The sequence below is a fragment of the Mesoplodon mirus genome, assembly GCF_964341445.2.
Source record: "Mesoplodon mirus genome assembly, chromosome: 4".
In the NCBI taxonomy this organism is placed as follows: domain Eukaryota; kingdom Metazoa; phylum Chordata; class Mammalia; order Artiodactyla; family Ziphiidae; genus Mesoplodon; species Mesoplodon mirus.
In genome coordinates this window covers 99613365-99619285 of record NC_138979.1, presented here as the reverse complement: position 1 = coordinate 99619285, position 5921 = coordinate 99613365, and the positions used below count along the sequence as shown (strand labels likewise).

The following is a 5921-nucleotide window of genomic DNA, read 5'->3' as shown; positions in this document are numbered from 1 at the left end:
AGATGTGCCAAGACTGCCACAATATAATGTTTAAAAAAAAAGAGAAAGAAACAAAGTAGTAAATATAACAAAAAAGAAGCAGACCTACTGATACAGAGAACAAACTAGTGGTTACCAGTAGGGAGGTGGGGAGGGGTGATATAGGGGTGAGGGAGTGGGAGGTATAAACTATTGGTTGTAAGATAGGCTACAAGGACATATTGTACAACATGAGGAATATAACTAATATTTTGTAATAACTGTAAATGGAGTGTAACCTTTAAAAATTGTATAAAAAATTTAAAACTTTAAAAAAATATATCAATTCAAGTTTCCCTGCCTCCAGGCTAATATAAAACTTCCAAACTAATCTAAGCCTGTCATCTTCAGAACACCTGCAATATTGCCATCTACATTACACAACCAATACAGGATATAATCATGAATAACATTATATTTTCTACTGCTTTATCTACTCACTTTGTCTCCCAACCAGACTATAAACTCCTTCAGTGTAGGGATTACAATTTAGACTTTTTGTAATCCTTCAAAATATTTGGTCTGATAACATTTTATTTACTCAATGAATACTTGCTGATTGAGGAAAACAGGTTTGTAGATAACTTTTAAAAATATATGTTTATGGGGCTTCCCTGGTGGCGCAGTGGTTGAGAGTCTGCCTGCCGATGCAGGGGACGCGGGTTCATGCCCCGGTCAGGAAAGATCCCACATGCTGTGGAGTGGCTGGGCCCGTGAGCCTGGCTGCTGAGCCTGCGCGTCCAGAGCCTGTGCTACGCAACGGGAGAGGCCACAACAGTGAGAGGCCCGCGTATCGCAAAAAAAAAAAAAAAAAAAAAAAATGTTTATGAAGTAACATGGTTCTCAAACAGCTTTCTGGTTGTCCTCCCCCAATTTTTGCCTTTGATATAAAATTTGGGACATCCTGGTTCTATAATTCTATATGTATATAGGTATACATGTATAAATATAATTATAGATAAGTATAAGTAACTATTTCACTGTTTCATTTTAAACTTTATATTCAAGAAGTTCTTATACTTTCAAGCTTCTTTTCTCTTATTCATTCCTTAGAGGGTATGATAAATAGTTGTTTACTGCCCTTTGAATAATAAACTGTCATAAATGTTACTTCTGGTTTTCTCCTTTCTCGGCTAAACAACCTTAGCTCCTTTAGACATTTAAATGCCATGAACAGATGCTCAATATTACTTGGTGGCTGGGCATGATTTATAGTGCTTATTTCTGGAAGGAGATCAAAATAGAAGCATTATGTATTTTTAAAGCTTTTCTTTCACATATGGCATGCTTTACAGGGAGTGAGGATTTGGATGAATGGATAGATTAATACAGCTAATATTCCCATTTCAGTCTCATCTAAAAAGAGGGGAAACACAGGAAACATCATAATGGAAGCTAAAATGCACAAGATGTTATTTTACTATTAACTCAGACCTTTCTTATACCAGATGGTGTTGGAGGAAAGCTTTTGTTTTCTTGATGATGGGCATCTCCTTTGAATTTTGCTAGCCAGACATGTTTCTTCTCTTCTCGGCATTCACAAGACACTGTGGCCTTCTTTTACGAACCTCTTGCATGCAGTAGTTGGTTTGCGTTTCCAGGCATTGAATATCCTTCTGATTGGTTTCTGGGAGAGGAATTTATGCTTCTTGATGTATTGATTTTAATCTTCAAGGATTCGGATAACCATGCATACTATCATAACACCCTGTAATAGCACTCACCACATTAAAATGTCCTTTACCTATTTTGCTGTCTCTCTGAAACCCATACTACACACTCCCAGTTATCAGGAACTCTTTCTGATTTATCTTTCTATTCTAGTCTGGCATATGGCAGATTCTCTCTAAACATTTCTTGAGTACATGAACAAATGAAGACCAGAAATTCAAGTCTACTTTGATATTTAAAGGAAGTCTTTATACTTCCTGGAATCACATGGGACAGAGGGAACATTTATTATAAATAGATGCCTATGCTGTGTCTGTAGCACAGCACATGTTACCTCATTTAATCTTTTCAAGAAACTCATGAGCTATTCCCTTAATTGCTGCCATTTGTTAGTTAGTTACCTATTTGATATATACTATGTCCTGTCTTTTAAAACACTTTATCATTTATTATTTTTAATGATCCTTTGAAGCAGGTATTACTGTTCTCATTTTTAAAATAAGGAAGTTGACGCTCAAAGAAGACATGAAGTGTTTGAATCCAAATCTACCTAACTCTAAAACCCAAATATTTCCTACTTGACCATCATGACTTGGAGACAAAATGTTTGGGACAAATAGGTTATTTATGTGACTTTTCTGCTTTCTTTATTTTTCCTCTAATGCTGGTATCTACCACTTCTCCTTGTGTATCTTGCATTAACTCTCTTCTAGACAGAAGACCTTATTATTCACTATAAAATATAGAGAAACCTTATTTTGGTCATCTTATAGTCTGCTAGTCCAATGTTAAGTCAATAAATATATTCCTGTGATGAACAATCCTTGGTTCAGTCAGTTGTGACCAGATTCTTAAAGTCACATTCCAAAAAGCTTGGCTACCTTTGCATAAGGACCTGCCTTGGCAGCTTTTCCCAGAAGAGGCCTGTAGGTCTGCCAGTTGCTCAGAATTTCAGGAGTGGTCCAGTCACAAATAGAAGATGCTCCCAAAGGTAAGTATGAGACCTTCATCAGTAGAGTAATTTTAAGCACAGCTTTACTAAAGCAGCATCAAATTCTAATTGGATCTACTAGACTTAATTTAAGGAGCCACAGTGGACTAGTTCTAATATACTGTTACATCCAATATATCAGCACAATATTATATGTAAGCAAGCGTGTGTATGTATAATGTGTAAAATGGGAGAAGGGATGGGGATGTGAGAGCAGGGTGGTGGACTGAAAACATTATTTTAACCTTGTTTGTTGTACCATAACAGGTCTTGGTATTGCCCCTCAAGAAAGACATAAGAGTGGAGAAGGAAAGGTAACTAAGTAAGCAAAAGAGAAAGAGGTTGCCATGCTGGTAAAACTAGATCCTAAGATGAAAGGAAACTTAGAGGTTAGCTAATACAACTCCCTAAACCAAGGGGAATGTCATTTCCATTGTCATCTGTATCAACTATCCTCAAAAGGATAGTTCAGAAGATTATCATTCCTCACTTTGCAAAGATGAAGACAGAGAGGAGAGAAGTCAAAACTATTAATGTGGGAAGGGTATGGGTAGGCTATATCAGATGCAGTCATCCAACAGCAGAATATCAGACTTAAAAGCACCTCTTGAACCTGGGACATGGGCATGTATTTGGGGGCATTTAGCATGGCACAGATGGAATATGAAATAGACTTCTTGTCCTGAGACCTAGATTCTAGGCCAGTCTCCATCATTATTAACTAGCTATGTATCACTGAGCTGTACACATGATTTCTTATCTGTGAAATGAAGGGGTAGGATTAAAAGATTCCTACATTATTTTCCAGCAATAAATTACTTGATCCTAAAGAAAATATTTACTTCTGACAATGGATGAACTGTAGAACAAATTACTCTAAGGCTGTATTGATTAAAAATAAAAATATCTTTGGGGGATGTTGATCACTACTTCTGCAAAGAACTAAATTCAAAATCTTCATTACACCATTGGAACCTTAACTTTGATACAATCAACAGGCTTGCTCATACATAATTTAGCCCCCTAAGGCCTATCTCTTGCTCATCTCTCTGCCAAAAGTGCTTATTTGTGTGCCTGTGCAGTGACCAACCTAGACTTGGCACATGTGCTGGGTGGAACTGGCTGAGTTGAAAACCATGGCATAGGTGCCAGTGGAGTCTACAGTGGAAGACTTGATGCCTCAGCTGTTGCCAGTGGAACCCTGCAACTTGACCAAAAATTTAGCTCCCTCTCTATCCCCAAGGATGCCTTAGGAATCCCTGAGGCCAGTCTAGATTGAAGTAGCTCAATGTCCAGATGGGGTAGCTCACATCGACCCAAAGAAGTTGAAAAGGAAGCAAAGTGTGAATGTTTCTCTTTCAGAATAAAAACCTGCTCCTAAAGGATATTCCTCCAAACTTCAGAGGCAAGAGCAACAAGTGGCTCCATTTCCAACTGTTCAACAGAGCGTGAACAGACACTGAAGTCACTGGAAATCTCAGCAATTGGGTAGTAACAGGATCATGCCTTTCAACTATGTAAAATATGTAATTATTTCTCCTTTCCCGGGATAAATATCCTTCATTCTTCCAAAATCTGAAGATGAAGAAAGCTGTAAAAACTTTTGTCTGGGTGAAATGTTATATGCAGAAGGGGCTGTTGGATCAGCTACAAATTAAAGTCCTGGGATGGATTATACCCAGATTGGTTTTCCTCCCTTGCTTCTTATTGTTAGCAGAATAAATCAGTCAAGAGTAACTAGTGTCTTGGAATATATGAGTAACCGGCTTAGAGAAAGAGAATTACAGAATTGGGATGATGACTTTATGCTTTATTGGCTTATCTTGGAAAACCTTTATTACCTGAGGATCATTCACTAATTTGGCAGCTTGCAAGAAGGTGCTCTGAAGTGAGGCTCTTAGTGGACAGCAAAGATGAATTTGAATTTATTAATCTGCTTGGTTAACAGGTATTTTCACCAGTGTGATTTAGACGATAAGCCATCTTGATGTAGCTGATCTCAGGGATAGAAGATACTTGTGATGATGGCAGCCTAAGTCTGAGGAAGTGCAATGCCAATTCAAGTGCAAATTGCATCATATCTTCAACACTATGTGAAGGGTCCTCAGCTTAACCTGTGTAACTCAAGCTGATATTCAGAAGACAGATTGTATTGATTTGAATATCTGAGTGTCTTTGGAAAATCCCACCCAGTTTTTGATGGACAGTTTAAAGAGTTTTCTGAAATCAAATGTTTTTAAAACAAATTAAGTGCCATTTATTGATGAAGCATCCTGCACAGAAACTGTATGATGAAATTTTACAGAGGTCCTTGGTGCTGTTATATTGTTTATTTACATATATACATATAAAAATTGTATTGAAAATGTGAAAAAAATAGCTTTCAGGGATGTGGAGCTCAAGCTTTCTATTACATTCTCCTCTACTAAAAATTATGTCGTTATTGTGGCTTCCCCATAGACCTGTTCCACATCTTCTTCTCTGGGCCCTATATTTTTCTTTATAAGATCAGCTTGCTTGTTCTGGATCCCTCCCACAGACTCGTTGCTGGGTTAGAGAGGTGCTAACGTTCACAAGGATGATATCAAAGCTATTATGTACCTGTACCTTGTACAGGTTGTGCACTGCACCAGAGCACCCAACTGAAGGAGCAAGTGAGGGCTGCAGTGTGCCTTTGTGTGGGTGCATCCACCTTAAGGCAGGCTTGTCTTTTTCCAATTCACTCTAGGGTGTAGTATGGGCTTGAGGTGTTCTGGGAAGCAGGATTTACCAATTTGCTGCATCATCTGAAAAGGTCTGACCTATACCAACATTGTGAATATCCATTCCTCAATGCCAAACATCACAAAACTAATTACAAGGGGCTCTTTTTGGTGGGCTAAAAAATAAATAATACAAAGCAGTTCCACTTAAGGGGTAAAACATTCTAGGCAGCTCAGATTAAACTTCTGCATCAGCCTATTTTGTTGAATAACAGTACATTATCATGGGAGGACACATTTCTTAAACAAAATTTATTGGTCAAAATTTCCTCAGGGCTAACTTGCACTGAATCCCTGCTGAATGACCTCAAAGGAATAAAGCAAATTACATACACTGCATTAGGCCTTAGAATGCATGGTGCAGTAAAAAGCAGATTCAGACACTCTCTGTAGGTGCCATGCCTGACAGAAAAAGGAAAATCTCATTGAAACACTTGTTGATATTCTTCGTCTCTCATGAAGAATTCGATATACTTCTC

General features: G+C 37.9%; 1 pseudogene across 1 annotated transcript; it reads left to right on the top strand.

Moving 5' to 3' along the window:
- Positions 1–3755: 3755 nt before the first annotated feature.
- On the top strand, positions 3756–4668 carry LOC309802875 (gem-associated protein 2-like; annotated as a pseudogene). The gene is made up of 2 exons: positions 3756–4197; positions 4246–4668. The product of its transcript is annotated as a gem-associated protein 2-like (transcript).
- Positions 4669–5921: the final 1253 nt, after the last annotated feature.